The sequence below is a fragment of the Hypomesus transpacificus genome, unplaced genomic scaffold (genome assembly GCF_021917145.1).
Source record: "Hypomesus transpacificus isolate Combined female unplaced genomic scaffold, fHypTra1 scaffold_64, whole genome shotgun sequence".
NCBI lineage: Eukaryota > Metazoa > Chordata > Actinopteri > Osmeriformes > Osmeridae > Hypomesus > Hypomesus transpacificus.
In genome coordinates this window covers 888,285-903,088 of record NW_025814036.1, presented here as the reverse complement: position 1 = coordinate 903,088, position 14,804 = coordinate 888,285, and the positions used below count along the sequence as shown (strand labels likewise).

General features: G+C 42.8%; 1 protein-coding gene across 1 annotated transcript in view; it reads left to right on the top strand.

Annotated features, from left to right (window-relative positions):
* Positions 1-3,996: 3,996 nt before the first annotated feature.
* The window catches only part of frmpd3 (FERM and PDZ domain containing 3), a 272,066-nt gene continuing 261,258 nt past the window's right edge, over positions 3,997-14,804 (top strand). Inside the window, exon 1 of the mRNA XM_047017778.1 lies at positions 3,997-4,226. The gene's annotated coding sequence lies outside the window, so the exon portion shown is untranslated. The remainder of the gene's footprint in view (positions 4,227-14,804) is intronic.

Below are 14,804 nucleotides of genomic sequence, written 5' to 3'. Positions count from 1 at the left end.
TTCCCGTTTTGGGTTTTGATGTGATCATCCACATTACAGTAATGATCAAACTTTTATTTGTATGTTTTTTGAATAGTCAACGTCATAAACGTAGTAGAAACTTTATTTTGTAATGTTTGGTGAGTTTTGGCACTTTTCAGTTATAATTCGCCATGTTACAGAGCCAGACAAGACTTTGCGGACGGTCCGCACATTCTCACGTCTGCTCAAAAGTTTCCTTGAAGGCCTGCACATTCTCACGTCAAGTAAATCTTTATACATCACAAAGTGTGCGTGAAAACCATCGTACGCAAGCTTTTAGTGCGAACGCAACGTTTATACATGAGGCCCCTGGTGTTGTAGATTCACCCTCTACAACATCTGGAAGATCAGGAGATACCTGTCTGAGCACCCCACCCAGCTGCTAGTCCAAGCACTGGTCCTCTCCAAGTTGGACTACTGCTGCTCGCATGTGCAACCCGCCCTCTTCAGAGGATTCAGAACGCAGCGGCCCGCCTGGTCTTCAATCTACCCAGACACTCCCATATTACCCCGCTCCTCATCTCTCTCAACTGGCTACCCATCAACGCCCGTATCAGATTCAAGACCCTGGGACTGACCTTCCGAGCAGTGAACGGGACTGCACCCGACTGTTATGTTGGACCAACTGGCTACTGGGGTGTAGACCCAAATGCACGACTCCACTGAAGGTCGAACTTACTGTTTTATTGAAACTGAGGTGAAGGAGATCGAAGGAGATCCGGTGGGGCACGCAGGTGTGGCAGGCAGGCTGATGAACCGGAGGATGTGGTCTGTAGCAGGCAGAGAGAAAACAAGGTATTAGGATGGACTAGATATAGTACCATATACTAGGAGCCGATACTACCTTCTGGACGAAGCGTTGCACTGGCGATGAGTGACAGGTAAACCGGGGTTGAAATACTGTGGTGCTGATGAGGGGATGGGTTGCAGGTGTGTCAATTACACAGGAGGAATGGAGTATGGCATGAAACCTGGAGCTGCACATGGGTAAAACAGAAATCCCGGCCCGGATTAGGCCGGGGACATAACACCGACTACATCAAGTCTCTCCTGCAGCCTTAGGAATGCTTGGCTGGACCTGTTTCCTCCAGGATCAAAATGACTCTTATTGAGTGACTTGTTGCTCTTGTAGGTTAGTTATAACGAAGTTAAGTCTTGTACTCGCTGTGAAATATTTTACTGTTGATTGTTCTTCTACAGCAGGGGTGTCGAACTCCGGTCCTCGAGGGCCGCTGTCCTGCATGTTTTAGATGTTTCCCTGCTCCAACACACCTGATTCAATTAAAAGGGTTGTTATAACGACCATTCATTCGAATCAGGTGAGCTGGATCAGGGAAACATCTAAAACATGCAGGACAGCGGCCCTCGAGGACCGGAGTTCGACACCCCTGTTCTACAGGTACAGTCCTGCACTTTTTGTGGTTCATGTTGTTTTCATTTGTAACTTGTATAACTGCATGCTCTTATGGGTCTTCCCTTTGGCACCTGTTTTGTTTTTTCACAATGTATGCTTCATGTTTTGGCTGCTTGCAATGTTTGGGACTACCTCGTTGTTATGATCAGTGACCTATGCTCTTTTGTAAAGCTCTCTCTTGGAAGTCGCTTTGGATAAAAGCATCTGCTAAATGCATAAATGTCAATGTAATGTAACAGCCACAAATACCTATCAAGGACATGTAATATGTAATGGATTCATAAAAGTACACTGTAGTAGAGTATGTCCCTGAGATATTTTTAAGTGGCTAATGTTTGCTATTTTTATGGATAATAAAGCACTGCAGCCACATCCCAACAATGAATCCTAGCCAGTAAATTAGGACTCTGCATGGAGTATGCAGCCAGGAGAGACTGCAGGGTTGTTATTCTGTGTCCTGAACATCCTGCAGTATTGTTATTTAACAGTCAGGAGAGTATGCAGCCAGTAGTCAGACTGTTTTGGAGCAAGATGATTCTGCAGAGTCTGTTGTCAGAAGAGTCTAAAGCCTGTAGAGTCTGCTGTCAAGAAAGTCTGATGGGTTGTTAGTCTATTTCTAGGAGCATCTGCAGGGTTTTTATTCTGTGGCCGGAATAGTCTGCAGCCATCAAAACATGGATTCAAGGGCACACTTCCTTTCACCAGCCTGGTAATGACTGAAAAATCAGACACACACTACACACACACACAGTCATGTATTGTATGCATCACACATATCACTCGCAGAAATGAAACACAAACCTCACCCAAAAGAATCACAGACAAAAACACATATGACACATATCTGACACCCAACAATGACACTGTCAACAATTCTCTCAGTCAAGGATCACCCCGACAACAGTTCTCCCTCCGAATGCAATTCTCTATTCCTCCTTTCTTCCTTGCTCCTCTCTTCCCCTTCTTTCTTTTACCACCTCTCTTCCAATCTGACTCTATCCTCCCTTCTCTGTCCCACCTCCTCTACCCCTCTTTTTTCTCCTTTTTCCATCTTCCTCCAGCCTCCCTTTCCTTTCTAGAGGACAGAGGTTTGAGAAACACATAGAGAACGTAAGAAAGAGAGAGGTAAGGAATTGAAATGACAAAAAATTAATAATAATAAGGAAAAGGAGCAAGGAACATGGAAAAAGAGAGAGATATATATATACTGCTGAAGAAAGAGTAGGGGGCTGTTTAGTATTCCTCTGCTGCTCTGTAAATGCTCCACCTCTTTTATCAGGTTGGAGAACATGAGCATTATGCCTGTGTCTCACTTTCTCTCCCTTTTTCTTTCTTTTCTTTTTCTGTTTCATTTATCTTGTCTTTCTCCTCACTGTTTCCTATTTGACTGAATTCTTAAGTCTCTACCTACCTCCCTGCTCTTCTATATACATCCCTTCCTCCATCCATCCTTTCCTCTCCCTTTTTCTCTCCCTCCCCCTCTTGAAATATTACTTAAGAATCACAACAAATGAAAATGGTGAGTGGTAAACCAAGCCGCCTTAATAGTTATTTGTTGTTACCAGCACAATTACCATGTAGTAGACACAGTCATCAGGCCAAGCCCTGCTCTGTCTGTTTTTCTTTTTTTCTCCACTGCGGGCCTCTCCTCCACAGAGATATATTGGTCTCTCAGGAGTGCCATAGCCTATAATGTCTGAGGGTTCCCAGGCAGTTGACATTTCCTCACAACCTGATACTGCATGAAGAGAAGGGTGTTTCTTCTCCCCCTTCTTTAGTTTGTGTGTATGTATGTATGAATGCCAATTATGTGATTGTATGAAAGAGATGAGAAACATTATAACACCGAATCTTAAACAGGTGTTTCAAAGAGTAGTTTAGACTCACACAAACGCACTACCACATTCAATGATTTTGCTCACACACACCTACACATGAAGCTGAAACTGATACATGCCTATAGATGGAGCAGAAATGAATTCAACCTTTCTCTTCTCTCTCTCCTTCTCTTTGACTTTCCTGCCCTCCTTCCCCCGCTTGCTTTTTCTCTGACACTCATTTTTCTGCTTTTCAATTTCACTGCACAGTCTCTCTACTGCTCACTCTACTCCCTCCCCTTGACTCTCACTCTCTCCTTCTGCTTTGTTGCTCACTCATTCTGATTTAGCATTAGAGAGCAGAGCTAGGGAACAGCGTTCCCTCACAAAGAGGGAACTGAGCTCTCACAGCCAGGCACGAAGACAGGCAGAGAGCATAGACAGACAGGCTTGTCAACAAACTGACACAGGACAGACAGGCTTGTTTACAGAGGCAGCCTGGATAGAGAAGAGAAGGTAGGAGGCAAACCATCACCTGAGCGACGGAGAGAGACTGAGATTCAGAGTGCACCGACTGCATCCAGAGATGTAGAAGCTGCCACAAACCGTGCACCTCCCCCGTCGCCTTCTCTGATCCATGACTCGGGAACTGCGAGCTTGAGTGCAACACATCTGCTGTGTGTGTGTCTGTGAGCCTTCCACTGCCTGCGTGTATCTGTGTGAGCTGTGGCGTTGGCTGGCGTGACCTGGGAGAGTGAAGGAAAACAGACGAGTGAAGCCACCTCTGCACAGGGGTCTGATCTTTTGATCCCGTTGCTTTACATACATGCACACATACATGCACACTTCTGGTGGAGTCTGATGTGATCTGGCCAGTCTCTGCTGCCCAGTAGGAGGGCAAGGAGGCATACAACAGGGGACTCTGTTACAGTCAAAGAGAGAAGACCGAGAGGAAAAGAAAGAAAAAAACACCGGTAAGAGACTAATGATTAGCTCTGCATTTTCTCAGAGATGAAAGACAGCTAATGTGGCTATGAGATCCTCTCTCTTGTAATCGCACTGCTGTTCTCATCTAATTGCATCTCCTCTTCTCTCATCTCCTCTCTTTTTTCCCTCTTTTCGTCTAGCAAGTGTGTGATTAAGTGTTCATGTTGATGTGTTCAGCTTGTTTGTGCTAGCACTGAGGGCTATCTAGCATGGTGATTCATTTACTGGTAGGTTGGGTGCATGTGTCTGACCATCAGCAGGTTTATAAACGTCTCCTGCACACGGTCTGAATCTATCTGATGGCTGGTCAATGCTACTGTGGGGAGAGAGGAATTCATCAAGAAATGGATTGAAAAAGCCCTAGAGAGGAAATGGGAAATGGGGAAATGGAGGAACAGACAGAAAAGATAGAGAGAGATGGATAAGATACAGAGAAAAATATAAGAGTTTGAGACAGGGAACACGGATATGGAGAGAGTGATAGAGACAATCAGACCGAGAAAATCTAATTAAAACCAGTTGCGTGTCTAATCGGTGAACTGCAGTCTGAAGTGTTGATCCTGTTCTTCAAGGTGATGCTGTCAAACACACTCCCTCAGCAGTTTGTAATTATACAAAAAAAAGGTTACAATAGACACAGAATGCTGTGTCTGTTATTCCTGGTGTGTTCTGTTTTCATTAAAGAGAAGGAAGGAAAAAGGGATTTTGGAGGGATGATAACAGAGGGATGATGTTGCTGAGGAATGAGACTGGAGAGATGCCGATGGAAATATGAGGATGAAAGGAAAAGGATAGAGGGATGGAAATATAGAAAGGGACGATGAAGGAGGGAAGATAATGATGGGGGCATAAATGAATACTGTGGACCAGTATGCAGTGAAATGGGGGAGGGGCAGGTATATTCCCATTTAGCAGATGCTTTTTTGTTATTTATGAATCTACATTTGTCATGGTATGTATTTCAAAATGTACAGTGTAATACGCAGAAAAGCAAATTACTATTTATGCAACCTTTACATGACCCTTTAAATGCAATTAACAACAATTCTAGCATTATTTACACCGAAAGCAAGCCATTTACAAGCCATGCACTTGCAGGACATATTGTAGCTGGATTGATAGGCATCTATATGAATGGTGATTACTTAAAAAAAAAAGACAAGTCATTTCACAGAATGTAAAAATATATTTTTAAGGACTAATCAGTGGTGTGACAAACACAATGACAGTCATGTAATTAACTCATTTGAGGGGTGCATATTGAAAGGGGTGGCCTGAACAAAGCAAATGGTGTTTTCTTGTCTGGCCAGATCGTGTCACCTAATCACCGCATCCTTTTCTTGACACATCTATAATGTCATTCTTCAAAATTTGTGTAAGCATGGTCCAAAGCTTAAATGGAAATGTGAAATGGTCTCACACCAGGTTTTTTTTTTGTGAACCTGTGCATAAAAAGTGAGTGGACACACTATGAACGAGACACTTGATTTCCAAACCAGATAATATTAAATTATTGGATTTAAAGAGGCTACAGAAATGGCAAAACAACTACAAAATAGTTTTTCTGCTTTATCTGAATGTAACCCTACATATATCTGGGCTAGACTCAACAGGTCAACTAAAACAGTCAGAGTTTTCAGGCCAGAAGCCAAATACAAAACAGAAACAAAATATTTTAGGAGAGAACGGGAGAGAGATTCATCAGCATCAAGCTTCTCTTGATGTGGGGTGCAAGTTTGTGCTGGGTGAACTCATTCTGTGGCTTGTGGCTGGCAGAGATGAGATGTCCACCACTGCAGCATAACACATTCATCATTCTCTATGCAGTAAAGACACATGCACACACAACCCCACAACAATCAGTGAAGAGGAAGCTCTTACTTAGATGAACAGGGCTCATCTCATCAGGTGGCCAGGTAGACACTAGAGATCAGAAACACCACTTTGCTTAGAAGAAAGGAAGAGTAGGTGAGAGATGTGGGGAAAACCGGGAGAGTAAGAAGGTGGGGGAGAATGGGAGAAAGTTGAAAAAGCAAAAGGGGAGGGAGAAAGAAGGACAAACTGAGACAATAGAGAGGGAAAACAGAGGGAAAGACAGAAGGAAAGAAAGGCAGCAATAGGCAGAGCGATAGAAAGAAGCAGATGAATTAGAAGATTTCACTTAAAATGAGACAAACAGTACCTTTTGGTATGTAGATTCAGTTTGATTGACGTGTCTCTCATTGTGGGTGGTTGATTGGGTATTTTCTTACACAGCGTGTTTCTTGTTTGAGGTAATGTGTGCATGAATGTGTGTCCGTGTGTATGAGTGAATGAGTGAGTGTGCGTGTCTGAGTGTGAAAAGTCAAGAGAGACATGAATAACAATAATTACCATACTAATGTAGAGCATTCCTCTGTATAGTCTGAGAGAAAGGGTTTAGAAGGGGGCATTTTGGTGTGTGACGTCAGCTTAGAAAAATAAGAACCACACACCCACACATACATTTACCTATCTATCATAAACAGCTGCAGCTTGAAGCCTTTGCTTCATGTGCAAGTACCAGGCGCCAGCCTCCATCTTGCAGTACAACTGACTGATTGCACCAACAGAAGACAGAGGACAGTGGAACAGGGGACAGTATTGGAGGGAGCAGTAGAGGAGAGGACAGTATTGAGAAAGCAGTAGAGGAGAGAACAGCATTATTCAATTTTTCGGACACACTTCACACACTTAAGTAAACACGAGTTGCAGTTGCTCTCGGAGCACATGACTGCAGACATATAGCCCTATAATGGGGGCATGAAAAATCACAATTACACACTTACCCACTCCAGGCTTCGATCTCAAATCCTCTGACTTGACAACAACTGACCACATTTGTTAAGCACAGCTTTAGTGAGCAATGCTACCAAAAAGCTAAAACTTCTATTGCACGGGTGGGCTGTATTTGTAAAGAGGAGTGAGTTCAAACAATTACATATTTGTTTGAACTCTCCACCTAGTCCTTGGTCTTCCCCTAGGCCTCCTCCCAGCTGGACGTGCCTGTAACACCTCCCTAGGGAGGCATCCAGTGGTCATCCTTACCAGATGCCCAAACCACCTCAACTGGCTCTTTCGACGCGAAGAAGCAACGGCTCTACTCCGAGCTCCTCACGGATGACTGAGCTCCTCACCCTATCACTAAGGGATAAGCCAGACACCCTCCTGAGTAAACCCATTTTGTCCGCTTGTACACACAACCTAGTTATTTCGGTCATGACCCAGCCTTCAGACCAGCGCTTGCTACAGCGGGAGACCTCAACCAAGGCAAGGGTAGAAACAAAATGTACCGGTAGATCGACAACTTTGCCTTCTGGCTCAGCTCTCTTTTCTGCACAATGGTGCAGTGGTAGGGTGGGGTTTGCCGTCAGACTGGGGGGGGGGCTAGTTTGTGCGATAGACTAATGCGTTCTGCAGAGAAGGGAGACTGGCAATGGTCACGGTTTGGAATGAAAGGGAGAAAACGAGAGTCACATGGCGGATATCACAATAAAAAAAAAAGCTCTGGCGGAGGCCAACCCCCACATGGAACAAACTCTTGCTTTGGATGTAGAGTACATGGATTGGATTGCCCTAAAAAGGGACCCCATACTCCCGTAGCATTTCCCACAGTATCTCCTGGGGGACCCGGTCATATGCCTTCTCCAGATCCACAAAACAAATGTAGATCGGATGGGCATACTCCCAGTCCCCTTCCAGGAACCTTGCGAGAGTGAAGATCTGGTCCGTCGTTCTACGGCCAGAACAGAACCCGCATTGTTCCTCTTCAAACCAAGGTCCAAACCTTCCTCTCTAGCACCTTGGAGTAAACTTTACCAAATCAAATCAAATGTATTTGTATAGCCCTTTTTACACGCAAGTATGTCACAGAGGGCTTCACATACGCCCATAGAACTGCCCCTCAACCAACCTAAACCCTCAAGGAAGACAAGGAAAAACTCCCAGAAAAACTCCCAATGGGAGAAAAAATGGAAGAAACCTTGGGAGGAGCAATTCAGAGAGGGATCCCCTCCTCCAGAGACGGTTGGTAGGAGAGAGGAGCAGAACACAAGCTAAACATAGTCATACAGTGTCAATGGGTTTTGAAACACCATTGTACACCCATTGTACCAGGGAGGCTGAAAACTGTAATACACCTGTAGTTTTTAGCCTAGATCAGTGAATTATGTTGTGACTGTAGTGAATTAACGTGTTTCCTGATAAGCCATGTGGATGCGCAATAATATCTCTCATAGAACTGTGACAATGTTTTATGCATGCCCATAAACTCCAATTAAGTTAACACCAAATCAACTAACCGACATCTTAATCACCAGCTGTGTCATGGGCATGGGACCTTTTATAGCCTTTTAGGGCAGCAATGTCTTTCCTTAGTTGGGCCACTTCCTGCTGAATAACAACAAAGTCATCTAAATGACTTTTCTTACATTTTACATTTATTCATTTAGCAGACGCTTTCATCCAAAGCGACTTCCAATAGAGAGCTTTACAAAGGGCATAGGGCAGTCATAATAACAACAAGATTAGCCCCCAAAACATTGCGGGTAGCCAAAACATGAAGCACACATTGTGAACAACCAAAATAAGTGCCGAAGGGAAGAACCATAAGAGCATGCAGTTAAACAAGTTACAATTAAACAACATGAATCGCTATAAGTGCAAGTGTACCTGCAGAAAAGCAAGCAACAGTAAAACAAAAAAATCACAGCGAGTACAACAATTTAAATCAGTTACTTCTAACCAACAAGAGCAACAAGTCTCTAAGCAAGAGTCATTGTGATCCTTGAGGAAACTGGCATTGGGTCCAGAAAACCATTCCTAATGTCCTTAACTCCTGTAACAGTCCATGCTGTATCTGTTCCAAATGTTATAAAAAGCAAGCACGGGAAGCAAAATAAGGCATTGACATGACTGCATCCAGCTAGCCAGGCCTTTCTGTTGTAGCTTACCAATCATGAGAGAAACCTCTGTGTATGATTTACCTCTACCCTTTTCGCTCGCCTGTTATGTAATTTTTCAAGCAAATTTTCAGGTTGGGCCAAACTCTTTTATTTTTATTTTTTCCACAAAAGTTCTCTTCTCAAAAGGATTTTGGAGAGGATATCTGACAAAATTTGAGAAATGAGAACGTCTGAAGTCCGGTCCGGAGTCATTCATTTTCAATAACGTTAAGTAGGCCCTACGGTCGCAAAATCACTTCTATACTCTAACTCTGCTCAGGGGCGCTAAATTCCAGCACCCTTCAGGCATCATTTTTGAGGACGCTGATTGGCTAAATATGTGTTTCTTGTTAGCAACAGTCAGCAATTCACCTATCGCCTGCAGGTTGGTAGGCGTTTTCGAACGCCCCAGATGTCGAGCATGAAGTAAATTGATCCCAAAACAGAATTTTAGTATATATATTAGAGCTGTCAAACGATGCAAATATTTAATCACGATTAATTGCATTAGTGTCTTAATTAACTCGCGATTAATAGCAATTAATCGCACATTTTTATCTATTCTAATGTCCCTTGATTTCTTTTTCATCCATTATTTTTTCAAATTTTAATGCTCTTATCAACATGGAAAAGTGGTTCGGATTGCTTCGTGCAAATGTATTTTTTAAATTGAAAACAACATTGCAATCGCCTGGCTTTGACGAGCGGGCGGAGAATTCGCATCAGCTGTGTGCTTGGCCATCAAAATGGTATTTTAGACTCCACGACGTGCTGCGATGATAGCTCAGTTCACAACGACAGAACACACTGATCACTTTGGTCTTGTCAATGGAACCATTTGGCAACCTTTTAAAAGTAAACTTTCCATTCGGAATCTTATTGGCATCCATTTCGGCGTCTGGCGCTGGCAATCAACTCAAAACGTAACGTTAGCCTACTACCAGAGAATGTCTAATATCCGTAAACGGGCTCTGCTACTACTCTTTAGCCGGCTCGCAAGCCCAAACAAGTGTGTGCGGCGTGCCTATTGTTTTGTTTCCGGTCTAGCTAGATCCGGTGCGATATTGTAGTTTTTCTAACGTCAGTGGTTGTTTCAACAGAATGTGAAAAAAACTACAAAGTTTGCTAGGTCAAAAAGAGCGTTAATCACACGATAAAAAACGCCGTTAATTTGGGTTTGCGTTAACCCTGTTAATAACGTGTTAAACTGACAGCACATTACATGAAAAACAAAACTCTAAAACACTTTTCACCAGGGAGGGCGGTGCCCTAGCGCCCTCTATTGACCAGCCACCACTGCTGGCGAGGACCTTGCCTCTCCAGGGATCTTCCCGACAGGAAGGATGAGATCCACTTGAGTGCAGTGCCAGTGATGCCCATCACAGAAAGTCTGGAGAGCATTATCTGGTGGTTAACTGTATCAAACGCTGCAGAAAGGTGCAGCAGAATGATGACAGATGACCTTGAAGCCGCTCTGGCAGACTGGAGGGCAGAGGTGACTGACAGGAGGGCAGTCTCTGTGGAGTGGCCAGTCTTGAAGTCCGATTGGTTGGGGTCAAGCAGGTTGCTCTGGGAGAGAAAGTTTGACAGTTAGTTGGATACAGCACGTTCAACTGTTTTTGAAAAGAAGGGTAACAGTGATACCGGTCTGTAGTTCTGGAGGACGGCAGGGTTCTTGACTGTCTCCAATGAGAGCATTCATTTAAGTTCCTCCTGGAGCTGGCTGACTGGTTTAGAATTTCAATTGATTTTAAAATTGCCCTCTAATCAATATATCCGAGTAAATCGTAATTGTATATTGTTTAAAGGACAACATCTTGTTAGTCTATGCCAGCTAACGAGTCAATTGGCTTAGCTTGCCATTAGCTTTATGATTCTTCCTTCACGTATAGGGTATAGTATGGCATGTTTATTACTTGCAACAACAAATTGCAAGCCAAACTGTCAGGCCAGGGATTTCTACAAAAGCTCTACACATAGTTCACGAAAAAAATGCATTTGTATTAGTCTAGCAAGGAGCTCAGTAAAAAGACATCCTCACATGGCACCACTCAAACCTGGAAGATGACCCTCCATAGACTGCAGTTAAGTCTTTTGGGAACCATGCAAGGCAAATCTTAATGAACAAAATCATTGTTATTGACTACATAGTAAACAAAGGGAGTCAGGGGGCTGAGTGGTTAGGGCATCGGGCTAGTAATCTGAAGGTTGCCAGTTTGATTCTTGACCGGGGAACATGACGTTGTGTCCTTGGGCAAGGCACTTCACCCTACTTGCCTCGGGGAGAATGTCCTTGTACTTACTGTAAGTCGCTCTGGATAAGAGTGTCTGCTAAAAGACTAGATGTAAATGTAATGTAAACAAGCCTGAACATAGGGAACTAGCATGTTGCATGCATATTTTCTTGTTTAAACTGTGATTTGAAAACAGACAGAAAAATGTAGCTGCAAGCAGCGATGCGGGTTCCTCCACAAAATGGCAAAATATTATAAAAATGTTCATTGCAGAAGGTCAAGAGTTGGTCAACAAGTGAGCAAAATTACTTCATGTTGTTACTTCAGCAATAATAGGCTGAATGGGGATTTGAACTCATGAGTATAAGGTTACAAAGCAGCCTCTCTATCCTCTCTGCTACACACCAACTGTTGTAAATGTATGAGTAGAAAGGGGATAGTATTAGCTTTGGTCAGCTTTGGGACAAAGGTTAAGAAACGGTTGGCATTTCAAAGTGGAATTGCATGAAATTGCGCATGGTATTTCATAATGATGTCATCCTGTTTAACTAAACAGATATTCAAATTTAAGACAGGCTAAAAGACTGCAGCTGGATTCAAACCTACAACCTTATACTTTGCGGGACACTGTCCCAGTGTCTATTGAGCTATTCTCAGTGTTGAATATTGTCATGTTCAGTTACTGTATAAAAAAGTAAGCTGTGTCTTCAGTGGTAAGAGTTGTTAGATTCAGCCAAAGTTTAAACTACTCAAATGTAATCATATTTTGACATACCAAAGTGAAATTGTTGATGGTACCTCAGAGTGATGTCATCTTGAACCCAATAAGGTTTAAAAACCATCAGTCAAAATGATATTGTATTTATTGGCACAAAGATACTGAGGCAATGAGGACATTTACATAAATACAACCCTTTCAGCCATTTTGTATTGTATTTCATATTCCATTTCACCCTATACAAAGACACATCTTCCCACACACAACCTCCATCCATGCTGTTTCCCTCTCTCCCAGCACAGGTCATGACAGGGGAGAAATGCTGCGGCAGCCATATGAGGTTTAGGGGTAGTCCAAAAACATGCCTCCCACAATTTACATATTTTTCCCAAGATGGCTGAATAACAGCAGAAGAGTAGCTCTTCTTGAATTTATCTCTTTCCAGAATCTCAGTCAATGTACAATTAACAATAATAATGTGAGCAACCGGGCTAGGACAGAGCTCATGCTCAGTTCCTTGTGTGAATAGCCTGTGGCAGTACAACAGCCGACTCACTGGTCCTATTAAAATACACAACATGCACAATCAGGGTGACCAACAAAATTATATTAACTGATAAACAATAATATTACAAACATCTAACTGAACAAACACAACAACTGAAATCTCTCGCACGGCTGTTGTAACCGCACTATTTTCCACAAGTCTTTGCCTATTTGACATACTGCACTGCATGCTGGGTACCCGAGGGGCGCAGACGCTGATTATCTAGATGTGCTCCAACTGTCATTTGAGTATTAGCTTTGGTCAGCTTTGGGACAAAGGTTAAACGGGCAATTGACTGGGTTTTTGGGGTATTTCACACTGTTTCTTAAGGTCTCCGAATAGGGTATGTAACATTGGTTGGGTTGAAAATGGCCCGGGTGCTGTTCTATGCCCTCTGACAGATCCTCTGAAATGTTCCCGGGAAAAAACACTAGCTTTTCTCCTTTTATGGTATGCTCATTAATATTTAGATAAGCTGCGCGCTGATTGGTTGGTTATCAACGAGTGAAGCTGGGAGCAAAAACGCAACATGGCCAACAGCAGCACTGTTGGAGACTTGAAATAAAAACGCGCAAATAAATCTATTGTGTCTACACAACACTGTTTTCAACAGATTGACTATATATCATTTGAAATGATAACATTACTTGTTTCCACTTCTGTTGTTGAAGCAAACTGGATTGATTTAGGTGGGTAGAACGTTAGACTACAGCTTAGCAACCAAACCGTATCGTGATTCTACTCGGCTTCAGTTAGCTAGCTAGGCTAGCTCTAGATATCTTGCTGTAAAATAACATGACAAAGATCTGGACAAACATGCATTGTGAATTGTAGATTTTCATTACACAGGTTATTTATTTGAATGAAACACAGTAAGGAACATGAATCAACGTTAGCCCCATTGCCAATAAACTAGGCTAAATTATCACACATTCTACCTATGCTCTTGCGTTAACTAGCAAGCTAAACTTGTTTACATGCCTACAGTCTAGGTGTTACTAGTAACAGTTACTAGCAATGCTAGCGTATCCTGTATCTAGAACCTGCCTTTCTCCAGTTCTTTCAAATAGATTATCTAGACAGGCGTTAGCAATAAGCCAGACTGTTGTTCGTTTTCTGTCTATTTTTCGGAAGCTAGTCTAGCTAGAGTCATTTGATGTGTGTAGAAACGTATTTAGCATTCTACCTGGTATGCTAAATACAGGAAACGTTAGCATTGCTAATAACTGTTAGCACAACATCATACTGTCCTTATAGCTTGCGGTTGCAATGAGCATACGGTCGGAACAGCACCTCTTTCCAGGTTCAGCTTCCTAGCAAATCCTGCTTGAAATTGTCCAAGGTTGTCAAAACTGTCTTGCGTGAAATGTTCAGAACAAATGAATGATTGAGTGTCGAACTTCGCCGGGATCTTCCCATAGACAACAGCAGCCATGCCTGTTGAATGTTTGGCTCCTTGGGAAGACTGTGAGTGTTAGCCTTCCCTGTACAGCCTGGAACACAGCATTTACGACCGTGGTCCATTTTAAATATCCTTGTTATAATTCAAAACGTTCTTCTTTGTAATTCCTTATAAGTAGCCTACACAGAGCAGAGCGCAGCTAAACTAGTATCGGACATAGACGCTACCTCGGGCTGGTCTGGATGTAAATTCTGGGGCGTGACAAAGATACAGACCAGAGCCAATAAGAGGGCGATCACCGGTCCTACGTAGGACCGGTAGCTTTGTTGAAAAGCTAGCGTTTTACAGCCCAATTTGTTCTTTTTGAGATTTGAATAGGAAAGAGGTGTCAATGGACTTTGATATTCACGGTATATAAAATCGGTTTTGCAGTCAATTGCCCCTTTAAGAAACGGTTGACATTTCAAGGTGAAATTGCACATGGTATATCATAATGATGTCATCCTGTTTAACTAAACAGATAATCAAAATTATGACTGGCCAAAAGACTGCAGCTGGATGTGAACCTGTGACCTTGCTCCTTGCAGTACACTGTCTTAGCCTACTGAGCTATTCTTAGTGTTGAGAACCATTGTGGTCAGTTACTGTATAGAAAAGTAAGCTATTTTTTCTGTGGCAAGCTTTATAAGATTTGGCTGAAGTT